Raw genomic sequence first — 25,846 nt, forward strand, 5'->3', positions numbered from 1 at the left:
ATGTGGGTTGCCATAAGAGAGAAAAATGTTCGGTTAGGCTTGGGTAAGATAAAAATTGCATTTGTTTCATTATACGAACTTAGGGACTAAATCGTAAAAATGTCAAAGGTTAGGGGCAAAACGGTCATTTGGACCGGGGGTAGATGTTAAACCCAAAATTTATAATGTGGGGTATTAATAGGTTAATTTTGCTTTCATAGATCCCGAGCAACAAATTCCGGAGGTTGATCGTAGTAAAAGCAAAGTTTCGGAATAACCGAAACACAATCCCGAAAAGAATACCAGGTAAGTTCGGATAACTTAAACTAAACCCCTAACATGTATAATTGCATGATTTATGTATGCATGATAATTGCATTTATATATGGCATGAAAATGCATCTTTGATAATGAATTGTTGATAACCGTCTCGGTTGAGGTTAAAAAGGGAAATCAATGGATAACCCCTCATTGACATGTGAACTGAGATCCTACATGTGTTGTAGTAGGATTTAGCCTGGACAGGTAATCCGTGATATCAAGTATGAAAAGGAATCTAGCCCGGATGGGTGTTCCTTGAATGATCAAGCCTCCCGAAGAATATGTGTGCAATATGGATTTAGCCCGGACGGGTAATCCAATTAGGGTCTGAATTTAGCCTGGACTGGTAATTCAGATCCGAGCTCATTAAGGGTGTTTGTCACTATAAGGGATTTAGCCTGGACTGGTAATCCCGAAATCACCTTACGAGTTCATGAGATGGGGAATTTAGCCTGGATTGGTAATTCCGCCATGAAATGTGAAGTTCACGGGAGTGCATATATATAAAATGATCATTCGTGAGAATTGATGGATAATAGGTATTCCATCGAGATTTCCTAAAAACTCAACGAGATTAACGCGGAATACATCTATGAATGAAATGTTGAATGATGAGCTCATCTAGTTAAATTACATGATACATGATTATGTGACTAACTCATTGATTGAGTGCATGTGATAGGAAATCATTTCATAATGGATGATTTCATGAATTAAGTATGGATGTATGCTAATTATCCGATAAGTTTACTTTACGGTTATTCAAGCTTACTAAGCATGAAAATGCTTACCCCCTATCTTTTCCCTATTTATAGAGCTCGAGGACTCATAAGGATTGGAAGATGATTGGAGAGCCAACACACTATCAACTAGTGAAGCTTTGGTATAAAGACAATTCTATTTTGTTAATGGCATGTATAGGGCTTTGAGTATTTTGTCATATATGTCATTTGAATTGCCCAAAAGAAGGCATGTAAAGATTCATTCATCTTTTTGTATAAGGCCATGGAAAATGGTATATTTGAAAGTAGGCTATGACTTGCCTTTATATGCATGTTTATGCTCCATTATGTTGGGTTGCTACAAGTGGCAATGAGTTCAAAAACGAGCCAAGTTTTGAATGTAATACAATAACGTAAGAACCCATGAATACTAAATGGGAAATAACCTTTTTTGTGTGAAACTAATGATATGAGGTTTCCATACAATGAGCCTTATTAGGATTAATTCCAAGTGTAAAGTCATGTTTTCTCGTAAACTTGGAAATTTTCTAAGCATAAGAGGTAGGAAAGGGTGACCTTAGGCTTGGAAAATAGCCCAACAGAGTGCACATGGTTAGACACACAGGCATGTGTCTGGGCCATGTGTGACACACGGTTCCCTCCCACAGGCGTGTGTTGTGACCGTGTGTCCCTTGCACCTAAAAATTTAAGTCAAATTAGTACACGGGTAGGTCACACGGGCGTGTGCCTAGGCCGTGTTAATTTAACAAAATGCTCAAGTTTTGGACACGGGGTGAGACCACGGGCGTGTGACTTGGCCGTGTCTAAAATTCAGTGTTACCCATGGTTGAAGGGCATGGGCGTGCCCTAAGATACACAGGCGTGTGAGCCCACACGGCCCACATACACAGGTGTGTGATACTCCTAAATAAGGAAAATTTTCTAAAGTTATGGGATGCTCCCGGTCTTATCCCGAATCATCCCTATGTATATCTAGAGTCTTGAAGGTCTATTTAAGGGTTGTGATGCGAATGCTTGTAAGTCTCAGTTCTGAGATAAACTTGTAACACCCTCACTCCCGAAACCATCGCCAGAGTCGAGTTTGAGGTGTTACTAAACTTAATTTATTGATTAAACAACTCAAACAATTTATTTTAAAAAAATTTCAAACAAGCTGACTAACAGCGTCACAGTCGCTTAAAAATTCATATCTTGAGTTTCGAAACTCGAAATTAAGATCCATAAATTTTTCCTAAAACTAGACTCATATATCTATCTACTAATTGGTTTTTATAATTTTTGGTCGTGCCAATTAGTACATTTTATTAATTAAAGTCTCCCCTATTTCAGGGTTCAACTACTCTGACCCCTGTGTATTACGAATCATATATCTCCCTGTACAGAGTTTCAATGATTATTCCATTTGTTTCTCTTAAAACTAGACTCAATAAGGATTTCATACATGAAAGGTAAAACTCATAATTAGTTTTTTACAATTTTTGGTAAATTTTTAAATTCAAAACAGGGGATTCAGAGACCACTCTGACCCTGTTCCACCAAAACTTAAATATCTCATAAAATATAACTCATTTACCTGTTTTGTTCCATCCATCTGAAAATAGACTCATGAATATTCAATTTCATAACTAATTCATCATTTAATTCCATTTTTACTATTTATAGTGATTTTTCAAATTCACGTCACTGTTGCTGTCTGATTCTGTTTTGTGGCCAATTTTACCTTTCCAAGGATTTTCATGGTTTAGTTAAGACATAAAGCATACATGTTATCATATATAAACTTGATTAGCCATTCCAATAGCTAATCATTTACAAACCCTTTTCTTACCAAACCATAACCATATCATATGATCATTTACACAAAGTGAGTATAGTGCTATACATGCCACATTCAAAATATACAAGCCATTTTACCAATTTAGGTCTTCGGATAGTGTGAACGAGCCTTTGACCTATCCTGATTCTCAAGTCGGCTTGTGAAAACTACAATGAATGAAAAGGAGGGAGTAAGCATAAATGCTTAGTAAGTTCACATGCAAATAATAAGTAACATGATCATGCAATCCAACATAAACATCATTAAGACACATATAACATAAGAATACTTACTATCTTACCACAATTTTGTCTCACCAAGTTCTCAACCAAGAATTAAACTCATACCTGTCCATTTTCACTTCTTCAACACATTCATCATCGAATCACTTTCATTTTAAGTATTCTCCATATTCTCTTAGGATTCTCCCGTTGAACACATTAGAATATAATTTCGAATACGTGGATAGTGTGCACGTAAGTGCTATACTCATAGCTAAACAAGCTCAACACCTTTTGAAATCTATGTAGTCAAGCTACCATGTAACCCGCCCATAAACGAACTCGGACTCAACTCAACGAGCTCGGGCGTTCGCATCCATAAGTGAACTCGGACTCAACTCAACGAGTTCAAAACTCAACCATCCTAGTGACATGTCACTTGTACCCTAATCTACTCCCAAGGTTCAAACAGGATTCTTCTCAATTACACATTTTAATCGTCTTCTTCGAAATATAGAAACCGATAATTGCTAGCATCTCATACTTATCAAATTGTTCACACAATTTGCATACTACCAATTACTAATTCGGAAAGCATAATATTTCACGATAATAAGTATAATATCATATAAATATCATTAAATCACTTAAAATAAAAATTATGTTACCTTATTTACACATGAACTTACCTCGATACAAAATATTAGCAATCGAGCCTATTCCTTGTAAACTTTGTTTTTCCCTCGATCACAACTTGAATCTTGTTTCTCTTGATCTATAATACCAAATTAATTTATTTAATACATATATTCATCAAAACAGCCCCTAGTACGAACTTTGGCAAAATTACCATTTTGCCCCTAAACTTTCACATATTTGCACTTTTGCCCCAAGGCTCGTAAATTAAACCTCATCCTATTTTCTTATGTTTTATGGCATGCTGATCATTTTTCCCTTCTATGGAAACATCAAATTCACACTCTATCATGTACTTATGAATATTAGGTACTTTTACCAATTAAGCCCTTTTACTTGTTTTCACTTAAAACCGAGTAGCACAAGTTATCTAACATAACTTAAAACCTCATATTATATCATAAAACACCAAAATACACAAATTTAACCTATGGGTATTTTTCCAAATATGAACCCTAGGTTGACTTATTGCCAGCATAAGCTAAATCGAGCTACCGGGATTCCAAAAACATAAAAATCATTAAAAACGGGGCTTGAAATCACTTACTATGAAGCTTGGAAGTTGAAGAAACCCTAGCTATGGAGAGAGGTAAGGTTCGGCCAAGGCTTGATAAAGACGAACACATTTTGGCCTTAATTTCCCTTTTAATTAATCTTAATTACAAAATGACTAAAATACCCTTAATACCTTTCTTTGAAAATTTTCATGTACAAGCCCATTTTTGTCCAAAATTTCAGAAATTGGTCAAATTTATATTTAAGACCTCCTCATTAATATTCCAAAGCAATTTCATACTAAAAACTTCTAGAATACAAGCTTTGCAAATTATTCGATTTAGTCCCTAATCTCAACTTAAGCACTTTATGCATAGAATTTCGTCACAAAATTTTCACACAATCATGCAATCATATCATAAACCTCAAAATAATTATAAAATAATTATTTCTATCTCATATTTTTGGTCACGAAACTACTATTTTGATTAGGCCCTAATTCAGGATATTACAAAACCTGGTGAGTTGACTCAGTAACTTTCTAAATAAAAAGTTTCGGTAATGCCTTCAACCCTATCCCGGCATCAGATACGGATGAAGGGTGTTACATTTATTGGTATCAGAGCTACGGTTTAGTCGGTTCTAGGACTGCTGTAGAGGATGTTAAAGGTTCGCTATACATGCCATTACTCGAATGTTGATAGTGTGACGTCTCCTAATTGTTTAAATTGTTTTGAATATAGTAAATGTCTTCCAATCAAGCACAAGATAAGTCTGAGGGAGAAGAGAGCTATGCTCCAGCTTCCGTACAATGAGCTGCATCTAGTAGTAGTAGGAGGCTGATGTCAGAAGGTTGAGAAGAGGCCCGAGCTACCTTCTTTGATATTATAGATGAATGGTTTGGGGATTATCTAAGAAATTACCCCAATATACCGAGACCTCCCCCGCCCCCTAACCTACCTATTGAGGATGTACCACGAGGAACGGCACCGGTGAGAATCAATAAAGCCCCTATAGATAAGCTTAGAATGTATGGGGCTGAGGAATTCAGAGCGAAAGTTGATGATGACGCTGAAAGAGTCGAGTTCTGGCTCAAGAACACTACAAGGGTGCTACATTATTTGTCATGCACACCTGAGGAATGTTTGAAGTGTGCTGTGTCCCTTTTGAAGGACACTTCCTACAATTTGTGGAAGATAGTATCCTCAGTAGTGCCGAAAGAAAATATCACTTGGGATTTCTTCCAAGCTAAGTTTAGGAAGAAATACATTAGCCAACGGTTTTTGGACTCGAAGCGGAAGGAGTTTCTGGAACTCAAACAAGGGAATAAGACTATAACGGAATACGAGAGAGAGTTCGTACGACTAAGTTAGTATACAACTGAATGGGTCCAAACTGAATCAGAAATGTGTAAACGTTTCGAGGAAGGTCTAAATGAGGACATCAAGTTGTTAATTGGGATCTTGGAAATACGGGAGTTTGTCGCACTGGCTAATCGAGCGAAGAAGACCGAGGAACTTAATAATGAAAGAAAACAAGCTAAGAGAGAGGCTCGAGTTGTGAGCAAGAGGTCTAGCGGTAAAACACTCTCGTTCTCCGCGAAGAAAGCCAGGAGCCTACATGAATGCTCCACTTCATCAGTGGGATATTCGAGTAGATCAAGAAGCTCTAAACGAAAAGGTCAAAAGTCTACCTCTCTGATGGAGACTAGTGTGGGGAGTGTAGATGATCAAAAACCAAAGTTTAAGAGCTGCAACAAATTTCACTTCGGAGAGTGCCGAATGAAGAGCGGCACATGTTTCAGATATGGTTCTTTTGATCACTTCCTCAGAGACTGCCCAGAGTGAGTTGAAAAAGAAGTGGATGTAACCCCGAAATCGAGTACTCCTATTCACGAGGTAGACCTTCGAGATACCCAGGAAGTGTTAATGGCAGTCGAGTCGTGACTAAAGACACTACAAAATCAGAAGTTCGAGCCCCGGCAAGAATGTATGCGATACGTGCTCGAGAGGAAGCCTCTGCTTCTAGTGTTATTACAGGTACTTTTTCTCTTTATAATATGAGTGTTGTTGCTTTAATTGACCCGGGGTCGATGCATTCATATATCTATATGAGATTGGCATCTAGTATGAACATATCTATTAAACCTACAGAATTCATCATTAGAGTGTCAAACTCACTAGGCAGATCAGTCCTAGTTGATAAAGTCTGTAAGAATTGTCCTTTGACGATTCAAGGTCATTATTTTCCGGCTAACCTTATGTTGTTACCATTTGATGAATTTGATGTAATACTCGGTATGGATTGGTTAGCCCTTCATGATGTAATTGTGAATTGTGGTAGTAAGTATATTAAGTTGAAATGTCTGGATGGTAAGATTCTACGGGTCGAATTAAGAGAATTGGGTTCACCGCCGGTTGTAATCAAAGCAATGGTTGCCCAGAGATATATAAGGAAAGGATATGAAGCTTACCTTGCAATTGTACTGAACACTAAGGAAACAGAGTTAAAGATTGAGTCCCTTCTGATAGTACGTGAATAACCGGAAGTGTTTCCTGAAGAATTACCCGGATTACCTCCTGAAAGGGAGATAGAGTTTGGTATTAAGTTGGTGCTAGGGACGACTCCCATTTCTATTGCTCCGTACAGAATGGCACCTACCGAGCTGAAGGAGTTAAAAGCACAGTTGCAAGAGTTGACGGATAAAGGATTCGAAAGGCCAAGTTTTTCAACTTGGGGTGCCTCCTTGTTGTTCATAAAGAAGAAAGATGGTTCGATGAGGCTATGTATCGATTATCGGTAACTGAACAAGGTGACTATTAAGAATAAGTATCCTTTTCCAAGGATCGATGATTTGTTTGACCAGTTGAGAGGAGCCACCATATTCTCCAAGATAGACTTGAGGTCTAGCTATTATCAGTTGCGAGTAAAAGAATCAGATGTACCCAAGACAACTTTCAGAATGAGGTATGGCCATTATGAGTTTCTTGTCATGCCGTTTGGGCTGACGAATGCGCCGGCCGTGTTTATGGATCTAATGAATAAGATCTATCGGCCATACTTGGATAAATTTGTCATTGTGTTTATTGACGACATTTTGATCTACTCTAAAGATGAGACAGAGCATGCGAAGAATCTGAGAATTGTGCTGCAGACCTTGTGGGAAAAGCAACTGTATGCTAAGTTTAGCAAGAGTGAGTTTTGGCTCCAGAAAGTTGGATTTTTGGGTCATATAGTTTTGGGTGAAGGCATCCGAGTTGATCCAAGTAAGATTTCTGCAATTGTCGAATGGAAATCATCTAAGAATGAAACCGATGTTAGAAGCTTTTTGGGCTTAGCTGGTTACTATCGAAGGTTTGTAAAAAGATTTTCCATAATAGCGACTCCAATGACGAAGCTACTACAAAAAGACGTTAAGTTTGAATGGACGGAGAAGTGTCAGCAAAGTTTTGAAAGGTTAAAGACATTGCTGACTGAAGCTCCTGTTTTAGTGTTACCTAAACCGGGAAGAGAATTTGTGGTCTACAGTGATGCTTCCTTAAGTGGATTGGATTGTGTGCTTATGCAAGATGCCAAGGTGATAGCATACGCTTCACGGCAATTGAAGCCCCATGAGAAGAATTATCCAACCCATGACCTAGAGCTTGCTTCTATTGTTTTTGCCTTGAAAATTTGGAGGCATTATTTGTATGGAGAGATTTGACGTATGTTCACAGACCACAAGAGTTTGAAATACTTTATGACTCAGAAAGAATTAAATCTGAGATAGCGGAGATGGTTAGAATTAATTAAAGATTATGATTTGATTATCGACTATCACCCGGGAAAGGCGAATGTGGTTTCCGATGCATTGAGTAGAAAATCCTTGTATGCCTTGAGAGCTACGGATGCTCATTTGACATTGCTTGATGATGGTTCAGTTCTGACCGAGCTGGAGGCTAGGCCAACCTTTCTGTAGGAAATCCATGATACTCAATTTAATGATGATAACTTGCAAGCAAAAAGAGCTCAATGTAAGTCTGGGGTTGAGTCAGATTTCCGAATAGTCCTGGTGGATGTTTAATGTTTAGAGATAGGGTTTGTGTACCCAGAGATAATAAACTTATTCGGAAGATTTTGTAAGAGGCACATAATAGTCATTTGTCAGGTCACCCGGGAAGTACCAAAATGTACAATGATTTAAAGAAGATGTACTGGTGGAACAGTATGAAAAGAGATGTTTCTAAATTTGTATCGAAATGCCTGGTGTGTTATCAAGTTAAAGCTGAACATGAATGAAGTACCTTCAGGTTTGTTACAACCTGTAATGGTCCCTGAATGGAAGTGGGACAGAGTTACTATGGATTTTGTGACAGGACTACGTATGACTCCAAAAAAGAAAGATGCCATTTGGGTTATAGTGGACAAATTGACAAAGTCGGCTCATTTCATTCCGGTAAGGACGGACTATTCTCTTGATAGATTGGCTGATTTGTACATTTCTAAGATAGTAAGATTGCACGGAGTACCACTGTCGATTATTTCGGACAGAGACTCGAGGTTCACTTCGAGATTCTGGAAGAAATTACAAGAAGCCTTAGGCACAAAGTTGAGTTTTAGCACAGCTTTTCACCCTCAAACCGATGGCCAGTCTGAGCGGATAATTCAAATTCTCAAGGATATGTTGTGTTGTTGCATCCTCAAATTTTAGGGTACTTGGGAAAAATACCTACCATTGGTAGAATTTGCCTACAATAATAGTTTCGAAACAAGTTTGAAGATGGTGCCTTATGAGGCCTTATATGGTAGAAAGTGCCGAACTCCATTGTACTAGACAGAACTTAAGGAAAATCGGATTCACGGAGTTAATCTGATTAAAGAAACTGAAGAAAGAGTTAAAGTGATACGGGATTGTTTAAAAACGGCATCAGATAGGCAAAAGTTTTATGTTGACCTGAAAATAAAGGAAATTAAGTTTCAAGTTGGAGATAGAGTATTCTTGAAAGTATCTCCATGGAGAAAAGTATTGAGATTTGGTCGAAAAGGTAAACTGAGTCCACAATTTATCGGACTGTACGAGATTACCGAAAGAATTGGACTGTTAGTCTATCGTTTGGCATTGCCAACCGAACTGGAAAAGATTCATGATGTGTTCTATGTATCCATGTTAAGAAGATACCGATCAGATCCCTCTCATGTAATTTCACCGACTGAGATTGAAATTCGAGAGAGGAATCGGTTAAGATATTAGCTCACGAAGTTAAATGGTTGAGAAATAAAGATTTGGCTCTTGTAAAAGTTTTATGGCATCGACATGACGTTGAAGAAGCTACATGGGAGCCAGAAGGAACCATGAGAAACCAATATCTGAATCTATTTTCTGGTAAGACTTTCGAGGACGAAAGTCCCTAAGGGAGGAAATGTAACATCTGAAATAGGGCCTAGTCGGAATAGTAGTTTCGGGACCACAAATCCGACATCAAAATATTTATTTTATGATTATTATGAGGCCTAGAATATAAGTATATGCATGTGTTAAAGTTTTATGAGAAATTTTAAGTATAAGGTGTCCAATTGGAAATTAGGGACTAAATTGAATAAATTGCAAAACTTGGTTTCTAGAAGCAATCTGTATGAAATTTCTTTAGATTATGAATTAGAAGGTATTGGAGAGCAATTTGCCCAAATTCTAAATTTTTAGATAAAAATGGGCTTGTATGGATGAAATTTTAAAGAAATGGTATAAGGGCATTTTGGTCATTAGGCTTTTTAATGAAATAAAATGGGAAAAATGAACCAAAATCAGCTCATTTCTCCTTCATCCAGCCGGGCTTCAAGGGTCACCATAGCTAGGGTTTTCAAGCTTTCGAAGCTAAATAGTAAGTGCTCCCAAGCCTCGTTTTTCATGATCTTTATATTTTTGAAATCCTGGTAGCTTGCTCTCTTCATTTCTACCCATATTTCATGCTAGGGTTCATGTTCAAAAATTTACCCATGCATGAGCTATTGGTATTTTGATGGATTATGGAAGAATATGAAAGATAAATGTGTGTTAAACATCTTTTCCAAGTTTGTTTTCATGAGAAACCCTTATAGGGACCATTTTGCAAAAGATGTAAATGTCTGGTAGAGATGAGGAAAATAATGGAAAATGTGGGTTTCCATAAGAGAGAAAAATGTTCGGTTAGGCTTGGGTAAGATAGAAATTGCATGTGTTTCATTACACGAACCTAGAGACTAAATCGTAAAAATGTCAAAAGTTAGGGGCAAAATGGTCATTTGGACCGGGGGTAGATATTAAACCTGAAATGTATAATGTGGGGTATTAATCGGTTAATTTTACTATTATAGACCCCGAGGAACAAATTCTGGAGGTCGATCATGGTAAACGCAAAGTTTCAGAATAACCGAAACACAATCCCGAAAAGAATACCAAGTAAGTTCGGATAACTTAAAGTAAACTCCTAACATGTATAATTGCATGATTTATGTATGCATGATAATTGCATTTATTTATTGCATGAAAATGCATCTTTGATAATGAATTGTGGATAACCGTCTCGGTTGAGGTTAAAAAGGAAAATCGATGGATAACCCCTCATTGACATGTGAGCTGAGATCCTGCATGTGATGCAGTAAGGATTTAGCCCGGACGGGTAATCCGTGATCTCAAGTATGAAAAGGAATCTAGCCTGGACGGGTGTTCCTTGAATAATCAAGCCTTCCGAAGAATATGTGTGCAATATGTATTTAGCCCGGATAGGTAATCCGATTAGGGTCTAAATTTAGCCTGGACTGGTAATTCAGATTCGAGCTCATTAAGGGTGTTTGTCACTATAAGGGATTTAGCCTGGACTAGTAATCCCGACATCACCTTACGAGTTCATGATATGGGGAATTTATCCTGGACTGGTAATTCTGCCATGAAATGTGTGGTTTACAGGAGTGCATATATGTAAAATGATCATTCGTAAGAATTGACGGATAATGGGTTTTCCATCGAGATTTCCTAAAAACTCAACGAGATTAATGCAAAATACATCTATGAATGAAATGTTGAATGATGAGCTCATCTAGTTAAATTACATGATACATGATTATGTGACTAACTCATTGATTGAGTGCATGTGATAGGAAATCATTTCATAATGGATGATTTCATGAATTAAGTATAGATGTATGCTAATTACCCGAAAAGTTTACTTTCCGGTTATTCAAGCTTACTAAGCATGAAAATGCTTACCCCCTCTCTTTTCCCTATTTTATAGAGCTCGAGAACTCATAAGGATTGGAAGATGATTGGAGAGCCAACACACTATCAACTAGTGAAGCTTTGGTATAAAAACACTTCTATTTTGTTAATGGCATGTATAGGGCTTTGAGTATTTTGTCATATGTGTCATTTGAATTGCCCAAAAGAAGGCATGTAAATATGCATTCATCTTTTCGTATAAGGCCATCGAAAATGGCATATTTGAAAGTAGGCTATGACTTGCCTTTATATACATGTTTATGCTCCATTATGTTGGGTTGCTACAAGTGGCAATGAGTTCAATAACGAGCCAAGTTTTGAATGTAATACAATAACGTAAGAACCCATGAATACTAAATGGGAAATAACCTTTTTCTGTGAAACCAATGATATGAGGTTTCCATACAATGAGTCTTATTAAGTTTAATTACAAGTGTAAAGTCATGTTTTCTCGCAAACTTGGAAATTTTCTAAGTATAAGAGGTAGGAAAGGGTGACCTTAGGCTTGGAAAATAGCCCAGCAGAGTCTACATGGTTAGACACACGGGCGTGGGTCTAGGCCATGTGTGACACACAGTTCCCTCCCACGGACGTGTGTTCTGACCGTGTGTCCCCTGCACCTAAAACTTTAAGTCAAATAATAATAACAAGATCTATCTTAGGTTTCATTCCTCTTAGGTATTTAGGGGTTTTAGTTCATAACTAAAAAGGTAAACATCTTAAAAGAATAATGAATACAAAACATAAAGAAAAACTCAAAAATCCTAAAGGGAAATTGAGGGGAGATCTTCAGTCTTGATGATGAATCCGGCTTCTGAGATGGATCAATCGGCTTTCTTTGAGCAGTTCCTTGCTTCCCTCTTTGTGTGTGTCTCCTTTCCTCCTCCTCTAAGGTGTATTTATAGGGTTTAGAATGCCTAAGAACCCTTAAAATTGGCCTTTTCTTAATTGGACTAAACTTGGGCTCGGCAGGGACACACCCGTGTACGATTATTTCAGGCCATGGTCAAGCCTGTTAAATAGGCACGGGCGTGTTGTCCACCCATGTGAGTCGTGCTTCGATTCTGCCAAATTGACACGGCCGTGTGGTATGCCCGTGTGAGGAGGTCCAGGCCGTGTTGATTTCGTACGTTGGCCCATTTTCTCTATTTTTGGCCCGTTTCTTGTTCATTTCACTCTCCTATGCTCACCTAAGTATAAAACATGAAATTAAGGCATTAGGAGCATCGAATTCACCAATTTTAAGGAAAAATCATCCATAAAATGTGCTAAGCATGGGATAGAAATATGTATGAATCACGATTTATTAAATACCCCCACACCTAAGCATTTGCTTGCCCTCATGTAAAATTCTCAACTCATAATCAAAATGAATTCTTCTCAACTTAAAATTTCTATTGATAATATCTTAAAATAATCCATAGGTAATCATACATTGAAAATTCATCTGAAAGAACATCAAAGTTTCAAACATTCCAAGTTGAGCATTTTATCATGAAAACATAGGTGTCTCCCCTCATCTAAGTAATTACCTTTGATTCAAAATATCACAGAGTTTCATATCCTCACTAAAGATTCACTCAAATCACTCAAGGTGTTTAAGGACAATAAATGAAGCACTCAATAGTCAATAATGAAGAGTCATTACGATAGGCTTGCATGAAAATCAAATCTCCACCACTATAAATTGAGATGAAACATGAATCAAAAGGTCTTTAGAGGGTTGTAACGTGGCTTTGGTTAGAGGGTGTGGTCACAAACTGAAAGAAAAAGGTTAGAATCGAGATTAAGTTGAAAAATTGTCTATTAGAAAAATAACTAGTCATCAATTGTGTACAACAGAGCTTTTTCTCAAAATATGGAATTTAACTTCTTTAGCTCAGAAGATCACTACTACTAATATGTATACATATATTTTTCTCTTTCTTTTTTTCAGAACATGTCAAATTACAAAATAGTATAAAACATAGCTAAGCAACTATTCCAACTCAAATCTCAACAAAAATAGGGATCAAATTAATTTAGGAGATTTCAACAATAATGAGTTATGAGTTAATATTGAGGGTAAATTAATGAATGAGTTGTTAGGCTCAAGGGGGTTCACTAAGGGTTAATTGTGAATGTAGGCTTTTATGAAGTGAGTGGGTTAAACCTAAGTGCCTTTCTCATTTTGAGATATCAAATCAAATGGTGTGGTTTTGAAATGCATAATCAAGCAAGTTCTAGAATAACAATTCGATACTGACACACTCATAATAAAAGTGAGCATGAAAGAATTAATAGATGCTCTTGAAGGCTCAAATCTCACAAAAATTATGCCTTTTTGATGTTTAAACTTGTGAATTCCAACTCAAAATAATACCTAAACTTGGGGGAACAACCTAAAATTTTAAATTCTTAAAAATCATGTAACACCCCGAACCCGAGACCGTCACCGGAGTCGAACACGAGGTGTTAACAGACTTTTTAAAAAAAATTTCCAGACACTGCCAATCTGCGTAATAGTCGCTTTAAAAATCATATCTTGAGTTCAGAAACTCAGAATCCAGTTCCGTAAATTTTCCCTGAAACTAGACTCATATTCCCATCTACATATTTTTTTCTAGAATTTTTGTTTGGGCAAATTAGTACAGTTTATTAGTCAAAGTCTCCCATGTTACAGCGATCGACTACCCTGACCTTTGCGCATTACGACTTGGATATCTCCCTGTACAGGGCTTCAATACTGATGCCGTTTGTTTCTATAGAAACTAGACTCAGAGAGGAATCTATAAATATATGGATTGACTCCTAATTGTCTCTGGTTAATTTATAATGAATTTCCAAAGTCGGAACATGAAATCCAGAAACCGTTCTGGCCCTGTCTCACAAGAACCTGAATATCTCTTAACATACTGTCCATATGATGATTTCGTTACTTTCCTATGAAAATAGATTCATCAAGGTTAGTTTACATAATTTATTCACTATTTAATTCCATTCCTACTATTTTTAGTGAATTTCCAAATCTACATCACTGCTGCTGTCAGCATCTGCCTTTAAGGTAGACTTTACCTATTTCATAGTTTCCATGATTCAACTAGCCCTTTTTGCATAAGTAGCACAATTTATGATAGTGATTAACCATTCCCATGGCCAATCCTTGTCAAGCCTATCCACACCTCTCAATAACCATATCCATACCAAATGCTTATAACATTACACTCAAACATATATAAGCCATTTTCGCATGGCTATCCAAAATTATACAAGTCCAAAGGGTCCATGACCCACAACAAACGGGTAGTCCTATACATGCCATTTCGAAGTTCAACCAAAATTGTACCAAAAGGGGGGGGGGCTTTGATAGTGTGGGCGACTTCGACTTCAAAATCCCGAGTCCGATAGCTGGAGAACCAAAATCTATAAAATAGAGGATCAAAGAAACGGAGTAAGCAATTTATGCTTAGTAAGTTTGAGCAAGGAATTCCAGCACAGCAAAAGTATAGCATTCATATAGCTAAACGAATAATTTCATATGCACAAATTTTCGATATCATACTTGCTTCACATTACCAACCCTTATGTACATACACAAAAGATCAACTTAGCCAAAGGCCGGTAGCTCGTTTATCAACTGAGCGAATACTTATTTGTAAGGGCTCAACTAAATTCAAGCACATACGAAACATACCTCAATGTTGGGATGTTTCTAGAGTATTTACTGAAATTTTTACAGCAAGATCATTCATTCCCAAATCACGTACCTTCAGAATTTAACCGGATATAGCTACTCGTTCAAATGCCTTCGGGACATAGCCCGGTTATAGTAACTCAGACAATTGCCTTGGGGACTTAACCCGGATTTAGTAACTCGCACAAATGCCTTAGGGCTTAGCCCGGAATTAGTATCTCGCACAAATGCCTTCGGATCTTAGTCCGGATATGGTCACTTAGCACAAAGCCTTCGGGACTTAGCCCGGACATCATTCAAATAACCATGCACATTTAACAGTAAATCATGGCACATTCGTATTTCATTTTCGTTAACAAAACTCAAACACAAGACACTTACCATTCTTGCAATTTCGGCTCAATAGCCACACACAAAGAGCATGATTTTGATTTGCTTAAAACATGATCTAATCAAATCATAATTTAAGCTCTTTTACTCAAGAACTTACCTCGGGTGTTGTCGAACGATTCCGATAGCTATTCGACCACTTTTTCCTTCCCTTTATCGGATTTAGTTCCCCTTTGCTCTTGAGCTTAATTAAACAAATAAATTGATTTAATCATTTGAGCATCGGAAAGAGGAACACAAGGCACTTAGCCCATTTTTATACATTAGACATTAAAGTCACATATGTACGGAATCATGAATCAAACTCAACATTTTAGCTAATTTTTCCCCCTTGGCCGAATTTTCTAAGCCAAGACAAAAGCATCAATATGCTTTCCTCTAACCGAATACATGCAACACCAATCTCCTTCCTATGGCCGAATATGCATGTCTATGTTGGGGCGATTTCAACACTTAATACATTCTACAAGTATGGTCACTTGTATTGACTAAACACCCTTTTGTTTCAAGTTCAAAACTTGGCTAATACACACATATATACACTAGTAAAGCATCCTCTCCCTTTCCATCAATTTAACACATGCCTTACTCATTAATATACAAAAATTATATTCGGCCTTAGCACACAACTTGCTAGCCGATTCTTCTCCATCTAGCAACCAATGCACATATGTGCTCACTCAAAAATGCTAAAAGAAGATTCAAGAATCATCAATCCACCATCACATGCATCATTAACAAGCTTCATATTTAGCATGCAATGGCATTAACACAAAATCTACCTAGGCCGAATATCATCCCCATGACATAGCAAAGATTTGAACCATGGGCTAATTAGAACTCAAGCTAGCAACTAAAAACATGCATGAATCTCATGGCACAACCTCAAACATACCTTGATCTAGATACAAGTATGGCCAAACCTCCTCCTAATCCTCTTCCAAACCAAACATGAAGCAAGAACTCCTTCCTCCTTCCTTTGAATTTTCGGCCAAATGAAGATGAAAAAGGATGAACAAAATTTTCTCTTTTCTTTTCTTTAACTCACGGCAATGGGGGGGAAACAACTACACACTTTTTTTTTTGTTCTCATCATATTCCCTTTCATTATTTTATGCCCATGCTCCTTATTTTATTTTTTTCCACCCATGATGCACCAACACAACATGTCTATGACATGTCTTGCCCATCACACTTGGTCTACCATGCTTGTCATGGCCGGCCACTACTAGTTAGGGGGGAATTTGACATGCAAGTCCCCCCCTTTTATTTCATGCTCTAATAGGTCCTTATGCTTCGACCTATCACATTTCAAAAATGTCGCACATAAGTCCTATTGACTAAATTCACATGCAATCGACTAAATCGAAGCTTGAAATTTTCACACATTCATAATTACATATTCTAGACAATAAATATCACATTCAAACATTTCGGTGACTCGGTTTAGCGGTCCCGAAACCACTTCCCGACTAGGGTCAATTTTGGGTTGTCACAAATCAACTTATCATGCTTAATTCTCTAATGTCTTAAAGTTTAAATAATCAATGCATGAATGTCTATGTTTTAATTTAAGATATATCAATAAAAATCATAAATCAATCAAAATTTATCCTAAACATGATATGAGAGCTTTTCAAGAGAACAAGGCAATCATTCAGGGATTTTTCTGATCGTGAAATGAATACCCCCCCACACTTAATATGTACATTGCCCTCAATGTACAAAGATAGATATATAGAAAAGAATATAAATATAAGATAGGGAGAGAAGTGAAACTTCCTGAGTGATGAATGAATTTCCTTGAACTGGAGTTTTAGAGAATAATCAGCGTAAGGGTGGAGAAGGATACTCCGGCGGTGGTAGAGGTTGGGCTCCACAAATGCTGCGCCAAAAGAATATTATAGCTCAAGTTGGCTATAGTCGTGGTTGAGCAGGACATGGTAGTGGAGAACCTTTCCTAGTTGAGTTTCAAGTTCCTGAGTAATAGTGAGCTTTGGAGCTCATTATAACTGTTATAGAATCAGGAACTCTTTAAGAGGTATACTGAAGCATGATTACTCATAATGAAATAGCTGAGGAATAAAAATTGTAAAAACTCTAGATAAAATAGTATTAAAAGGAAATAAATAAAATAAAATAAAATAAAGTAAATAATAAGTGTTTAAAGAGAAATTGGGGCACACGGTCGTGGGGCACGCCCGTGTGCTCTAAGTTCAGCCCGTGCGTTTCGTAAATTTTGAAATTAGGCACATTGGTGTACATGGCCGTGTTGATCTCTGTTTGCTTCTCCCACACCCGTGTATGTAGGCGCACATCCGTGTTAAATTGAGAAGTTTACCCATGGTTTCAGGCATGGGCATGGCGCACGCCCATGTTTTTTTGGTAGGTTCGCCCACGGCCATGTCGCACGGTCGTGGTGATTTATCGTAGCCCGTGTTGGGATATGTTTGCCCAGTTTCCACACGGTCATAAGCACGCCCGTGTGCTTGGCCATGTTTGTGTGGTAAAACTGTTTTCAAGAGCTTCGTTAGTAAGTCAGGTGTTAAACACTAAAATTTAAAGAAGTTGATACAGTTAGTGCTCGAGTTGCCTCCCAAGAAGCGCTTATTTATAGTCTAAGCTTGACTTACCTCTCCATTGAATGGTCATGGTGGTTCGAGGAGTTTATACTCCTCATTCCTATTATGAATCTCATCAAAATAAGGTTTTAGGCTGGTATTGTTTACCTTAATAGTGCCGAACTTGGGATGACTTATCTCGATTGAACTGAATGGGAGAATGCTAAGTACCGTAAGAGGAATTTCTTCATTCGGTTTGGCAGTGACAATGTGAGGTTCTGCGGCATCTAATAAAACTTTATCTCTAACCTTAAGTTGGTTTGGAAAGGTATTGAGCTTGTTTTGGCGTAGTTTTGGTTTATCGTGTGTTCTCAGTTTATGTGTCCTCCATTCATCTAGCTCCTCGATTTGTAGCTTTCATTCTTCATGAATAGGTCCTCTACTATTGCTTGAAAATGGCTCATGTACTTCCTGCAAATTTATTTCCAGCAAAGTAGGTTGCACCATATTGTTAGTTTTAGTAGATTGGTTTAGAAAATCACCTTCAATTTTCAATATGTTGCCAGAATTACGAGCTTGAAGGGTGATTGTTTCGTCTCCCACACAAAGTGTGAGCTCACCTGTGCCAACATCAATAATCGTTCTAGCAGTTGCTAAAAAGGGCATTCCTAAAATTAAAGGAGTGTTGATATCCTCTTCTATGTCTAGAATAACGAAGTCAACGGGAAATATAAATTTATCGATTTTAACTAGCACATCTTCGATAATACCCCTAAGAAATTTTATAGATTTATCTGCTAATTGAATGCTCATCCTAGTATGTTTGGGTTTCCCAAGACCTAGTTGTTGAAACATTTTGTAAGGCATGACGTTAATATTAGCCCCTAAATCAGCTAATGCATTATTAACATCTAAACTACCAAATAAGCAAGGAATCGTAAAATTCCCTGGATCTTTTAGTTTTTTGGGTAGTTTATTCTTTAGAATAGCTGAGCAAATTGCGTTTAGCTTCACATGAGAAGCCTCATCCAACTTCCGCTTATTTGCTAAAAGCTCCTTTAAAAATTTCATTGCATTTGGCATCTGCGATAGAGCTTTAATAAATGGTAAGTTAATATGTAATTTTTTTAAGAGTTTAAGGAATTTACCAAATTGTTCATCTGAGCGGTCTTTCCTTGTTGCATTAGGGTATGGCACAAGAGGTTTGTATTCTGTACTTTCCGATTTCTGCTCATTTTGGTCTACCTCACCCTTACCCTTGCTTATCTCAGGTTCTTGCCTTGGTTCTGGTTCAGGTATGATTAACCCTTCCTCATCTTGACTAGTAATCGCGTTTAGTTGCTCCCTTGGGTTAGATTCTATGTTGCTTGGCAAGCTACCTCGTGGTCGTTTAGAGATCAACTTAGCAAGCTATCCAATCTGAGTTTGGAGCCCTTGGATCAATGCTTGTTGATTCTTAAGTGATGTCTCGGTATTCTGAAAATGAGTTTATGACACCGATATAAACTTTGAGAGCATCTCTTCAATGTTCGGCTCTTTTCCTATTGGAAGGGTGGTTGTTGGTAGCCTGGAGGTGGTCTCTGATTTCCTTGGCCTCCCCATGAAAAATTTGGGTAATTCCTCCAACCTGCATTGTAAGTATTGCTATAAGGATTATTTTGAGATCAAGGATTATTACCCATGTAATTTAACTGCTCGTTCTCTATGTTGTGGCCATAAGGTGTGTATTCAGAATTGCTCGATTCACCTCCATTTGCTTCGCACTGCATTACTGGCTGATCCTGTGTAGAACTAAGAAAACCATCAATTTTCTTATTCAAGAGTTCTACCTGATTAGAGAGCATGGTGACTGAATTGAAGTTATAAGCGTCGACTGTTTTTGTTGGCTTTGTCCTCATGACTTGCCACTGATAGTTATTTAGTGACATCTCCTCTATAAATTCATAAGCATCTTCAAGTGTCTTATTATTGATGGTTCCTCCAGCAGCTGCATCAATCATCTGCCGAGTCGAATGATTCAGGCCATTATGGAACGTTTCAACCTGTAGCCAAAGCGGTAACCCATGGTGAGGGCACCTTGTTAAAAGGTCCTTGTATCTCTCCTATGCATCGTAGAGTGTTTCTAAATTCATCTGCACATAAGAAGAGATATCATTACGTAGTTAGGCTATTTTAGCCAGTGGAAAATATTTTAGAAAAAATTTTTCGGTCATTTGTTCCCAAGTAGTGATTGACCCTCGTGGTAACGAGTTCAACCATTGTTTAGCCTTATTCCTTAACAAAAAGGGAAACAACCGAAGGCGAATGGCATCATTAGAAACTTCATTAATTTTAAAGGTATCGCAAAATTTTAGGAAATTTGCCAAGTGAGCGCTGGGATCCTCGTCCTACAAACCATCAAACTGAACAAATTGTTGTATCATTTGAATTGTGTTAGGTTTCAGTTTAAAATTATTTGCAGCAATAGCAGGTTTAACTATACTTGATCCAATTCCTGTTAAATTAGGTTTAGCATAATCATACATAGTGCACGGAGCAGGATTTTGATTAATAGCAATTGCAGGAGGTAGAGGATTTTCTTGGTTTTCAACCATCTCCTCGGTTCTGGTTTGAATATCGTCATCTTGCTCGTTCTCGGTGTATCTTAAGTTTCGCCTTATTTCTCTTTGGTTTCTACAAACTGTGCGATCAATCTCACTGTCAAAAAGTAATGGTCCTTACGGGTTTCTTCTAGTCATAAACTATAAAAACTGCCAGAAAAAGGGAAAAAGAAGAATTAGTAATAATAAAAATTAGAATAAAATTTCAATTACAGTAAAAGTAAATGGCTAAAGTAATAAAAATCGAGTGTTCCTAATATTTTAGTTCCCCGGAAACGGCACCAAAAACTTGATACGTGATATTCGTGACAGGTTTTAAATATTTATAATAAATAGTTCTTGAAACTAACTATTATCACGATGAAGGCAAGTGTACCTATCAAACAGTAGTATAGCTTTAGCAAGACCAGATTGTCGAACCCAAAGGAACTAAAAGTACTAGTAATGACTGTCTTTTTATTATCTAGCCGAAGAATAATGGGGTTTTTTTTAATTAACTAATTAACTAAACTAAGAATTCACAAAAAATAGAATTGGGGAATTACGTTTAGAAAACTTGATTGATTGAGACAATACCTAAGGAAAAATCCACCTAGACTTCACTTGTTATTTGACTCTGAATCGAACGATTTATTCATTTGACTTGATCCATAAAAATCCCTAAGTTATATTATTATCTCTCTCGAGACTAACAACGTCTAACTCTAGGTTGAATAATTGAAATCTCTTTCTAATTAACTCCCTAGGGTTGCATTAACTCGATCTATGGATCCCCTTATTAGGTTTCACCCTAATCCGGCAAAATCTTGTCACCCTATCTCTAGGCGCGTAATCAACTCCACTTAATTATGACAAATGTACTCATAGACAGTGTCTATTCCTCCTCTGAATAAGAGCTTAACTTGAATCAATATCCTGGAATATCAAGACAAGAATTGATAACACATAATTAAGAACAAGTCAAATATTTATCATACAATTCAGATAATAATAACAAGATCTGTCTTAGGTTTCATTCCCCTTAGGTATTTAGGGGTTTTAGTTCATAACTAAAAAGGTAAACATCTCAAAAGAATAATGAATACAAAACATAAAGAAAAACCCAAAACTCCTAAAGGAAAATTGAGGGGAGATCTTCAGTCTTGATGATGAATCCGGCTTCTGAGATGGATCAATCGGCTTTCTTTGAGCAGTTCCTTGCTTCCCTCTTTGTGTGTGTCCCCTTTCCTCCTCCTCTAGGATGTATTTATAGGCTTTAGAATGCCTAAGAACCCTCAAAATTGGTCTTTTTCTGTATTGGACTAAACTTGGTCTCAGCAGGGACACGCTCGTGTGCGATTACTTCAGGCCGTGGCCAAGCCTGTTAAATAGGCACCGGAGTGTGGTCCACCCGTGTGAGTCGTGCTTCGATTTTGCCAGATTGACACGACCATGTGGTATGCCTGTGTGAGGAGGTCCAGGAAGTGTTGATTTCGTACGTTGGCCCATTTTCTCCGTTTTTGGCCCGTTTCTCTTTTATTTCACTCTCCTATGCTCACCTAAGTATAAAACATGAAATTAAGGCATTAAGAGTATCGAATTCACCAATTTTAAGGAAAAATCATCCATAAAATGTGCTAAGCATGGGATAGAAATATGTATGAATCATGGTTTATCAATATTTTTAAGTATGGCATGTATAGGCTAGAATGTCTATGTATTTAAGCTTTGATATGTATATATGTTATGTCATGGGAGCTGGCTAGCAAATTGTATGTTTGTGCTTAGTTTTGGTAAATGGTTTGTGATGCCAAATTGTGTATGCTTGTAATGGTTATATGGCCTTGTATGTAGTGGTCATTTTGAAATATGGCAAGTTGAGGAAATGGTAAGTTTAAGCATACCATAAGTGAGCTATGAAATGAGATATTCGGCATGTTGTTGTAATAAGATTTTTAATGTGTTTTGGTATGAATTTGAATAGGTTATTGAATGATGATTTAGTTATAACGAAGCATGTTTTGAGCATGGAATTGGCTAAAAATTTTGGTATAAATGTTGGTTAATATTGTTTGTAGGAATGACCCAAAAAGGGGTGACAAGTTGGCTTAAACCAAGCCTGCATTGTGCCATAGGGTCAGGGAACATAGGCTTCTCTTGTGGCTATGTATACAAAGCAGTAACCTCTTAAGATCACACAGTTAAGACACATGGGCGTGTCATATGGTTGTGGGCTTAAGTTAGTAGCCAGCTAAGTATCACAAGGCCATGGAACACGACCGTGTCTATTGACCATGTGTAAAAGTCAGTATGTATACTATGTTTTGGTACGGCTGGACCTCATGGGCGTGTCTGGTGCCCGTGTAAGGTGCACGGCCTGATCAGACAGGCGTGTGACCTTAACAGAATTGAAAAATTTTTCTAAGTTCTGAAAATAGTAAATGTGTTTGGTTTAGTCCCGACCTTTTCTAAAATTATGTCTTAGGTCTTGGAGATCTCCATAACGGGTAAATTGTTGAATTGCTTATGCATTAATATTATGTGATATCCATGATTCTATATTGATCTGTGATGTTCTGTCTGTTTGGTAATACCCCTTACCTATTCCGATGACGGTTGCGAGATAGGGGTGTTACATTTTTTTGGTATCAGAGCTATGGTTTAATCAATTCTAGGACTACCATAGCGTATGTGAGTCTAGCTACACATGCCATATCTCTAGAACTGCGATAGTGTGATGAATCCTGACATTGAAATGTGCTTTTATATAGCAAATGGATCCCGAACGAGCCGTAGCAGATGATGTAGAAAGTAATGCACCTATTCCCGCGCAAGGGACGGTGCACGCTGATTCTCGACCGGCTATGAGTAGCCGTGATGGTAAGGCTAAATAAGCCTTCTATCATATGATGAATGATTGGTTCACTCAGTATATTAGAACCAATCAGGGTGTACAACAACCTCCACCCCGATTAATTCTTCTAAAATTCTTGTTATGCCACCAGTGAATCCAATACAGATAAATAGACCACCAGTTGATAAGATTAGAAAGTATGGGGCTGAAGAGTTCTGAGCTACAACAAATGATGATGCTGAAAGAGACGAATTCTGGTTAGAGAATACAATACGAGTGTTTGATCAAATGTCTTTGAATCCTGAGGAATATGTAAAATGTGTCGTTTCACTTCTAAGAGATACAGCGTACCATTGGTGGAAAACTTTAATATCTATGGTTTCGAGTGAACGGGTTACTAAGGATTTCTTCCAAGCTGAATTTCGGAAGAAATACATTAGTCAGAGATTCATCAATCAGAAACGTAAAGAGTTTCTCGAGCTTAAACAAGGCCATATGTCTGTCACTGAATACAAATGTGTATTTGTGAGATTGAGCCAATATGCTCGGGAATGTGTATCAAATGAAGCAATAATGTGCAAAAGGTTTGAAGATGGACTAAACGAATATATCCGTCTGTTAGTTGGGATTTTGGAGATTAAAGAAATGGTAGTGCTCATTGAGCGAGCTTGTAAAGCTGAAGAATTAAGTAAAGAGAAAAGAAAAGCTAATTCTAAAGCTAGAGATGTTAGAAAGAGATCTTCGAGTAGATCATTTCAGTCTGTGTCAAAGATATTCTGAGATGATCATAGCAGTTCAAAGGCTGATGTAAGATATTCGAATCAAGATCGAACTAGATCGCATTCGAATTTCAGAGCTCCTGCTACTTCTGTTGCAAGTGTCGAGAATGTCTGATCTGAGAAACCTGAATGTAAACATTGTGGTAAAAAACATCTGGGAAATTGTAGATTGAATGACCGAGCCTATTTTCGATGTGGATCTCTGGACCATTTTGTAAGAGATTGTTTTAAACCTGCTTAGCAAGAGAATGTACAGAACCGAGACCGAGCAACACCTCAGCTAGTGGTAGACCTTCCAGAAATACGAGAATTGCAAGTGGAGGTCAAAGAGCTACTAGGGTTACTGCTGTTAGAGCTGAGGCTAGAGCACCTGCAAGAGCCTATGCTATCCGAGCTCGTGAGGAAGCCTCGTCTCCAGACGTGATTACTTGTACTTTTACTCTTTATGATACTTCTGTGATTGCATTGATAGACCCTGGATCAACGTATTCATATATCTGTATGAATTTAGTGCACATAAGACTTTACCTGTAGAGTCTACTGAATTCATAATTAGAGTATCGAACCCCTTAGGCAAAAGTGTCTTAGTTGATAAAGTCTGCAAGAATTGCCCGTTATTGATTTGAGATATTTGTTTTCCAACTGATCTGATGCTTTTGCCTTTCAACGAATTTGATATAATTTTGGGAATGGACTAGTTAACTTTGCATGATGCTATTGTGAATGTCAAACGAAAAGTCATTGATTTAAGGTGTAAGAATGATGAGATAATTCGAATTGAGTCTAGTGGTCTGAATGGACTACCAGCTGTGATATCTGCAATGAAAGTACAAAAAATATGTGAAGAAAGGCTATGAAGCCAACTTTTCTTATGTGTTAGACTCGAAAGTCAATAATAAGAAAGTAGAATCAGTGCCTGTTGTCTGTGAATTCTCTAATGTGTTTCCTGAAGAATTACCGAGTTTACCTCCAATTTCGGAAGTCGAGTTTGGCATTGAATTAGTACCTGGTACTACTCCAATTTCAATAGCTCCGTATAGAATTTCTCCGATTGAGTTAAAGGAATTAAACTCTCAGTTGCAAGACTTGACCGATTGAGGATTTGCTAGACCTAGCTTTTCACTATGGGGTGCTCCTGTTCTGTTTGTGAAAAAGAAAAATGGCACAATGAGAATGTTTATTGATTACCGTCAGCTTAACAAAGTGACTATAAAGAACAAATATCCTATGCCCAGAATTGATGACTTATTTGATCAGTTGAAAGGTGTTACCGTGTTTTCAAAGATAGATCTGGGATCGGGTTACTATCAGTTGTGAGTAAAGGACTTTGATATTTTGAAAACTGCTTTCAGAATGAGGTACGGGCATTATGAATTTTTAGTTATGCCTTTTGGATTAACGAATGCACCTGTTGTGTTTATGGATTTAATGAATAGAATTTTCAGACCGTATCTGATCAATTTGTTGTGGTATTCATTGATGACATGCTGATTTATTCACGTGATGAA

The 25,846-nt window shown here is 37.4% G+C and overlaps 1 non-coding gene across 1 annotated transcript; it reads left to right on the forward strand.

Annotated features, from left to right (window-relative positions):
• The first annotated feature begins 20,184 nt into the window (after positions 1–20,184).
• LOC121226882 (small nucleolar RNA R71) lies at positions 20,185–20,295 on the forward strand. The gene has a single exon (XR_005924560.1). It is a non-coding gene; the product is annotated as a small nucleolar RNA R71 (small nucleolar RNA).
• Positions 20,296–25,846: the final 5,551 nt, after the last annotated feature.

The sequence above is a fragment of the Gossypium hirsutum genome, chromosome A03 (genome assembly GCF_007990345.1).
Source record: "Gossypium hirsutum isolate 1008001.06 chromosome A03, Gossypium_hirsutum_v2.1, whole genome shotgun sequence".
Lineage (NCBI taxonomy): Eukaryota > Viridiplantae > Streptophyta > Magnoliopsida > Malvales > Malvaceae > Gossypium > Gossypium hirsutum.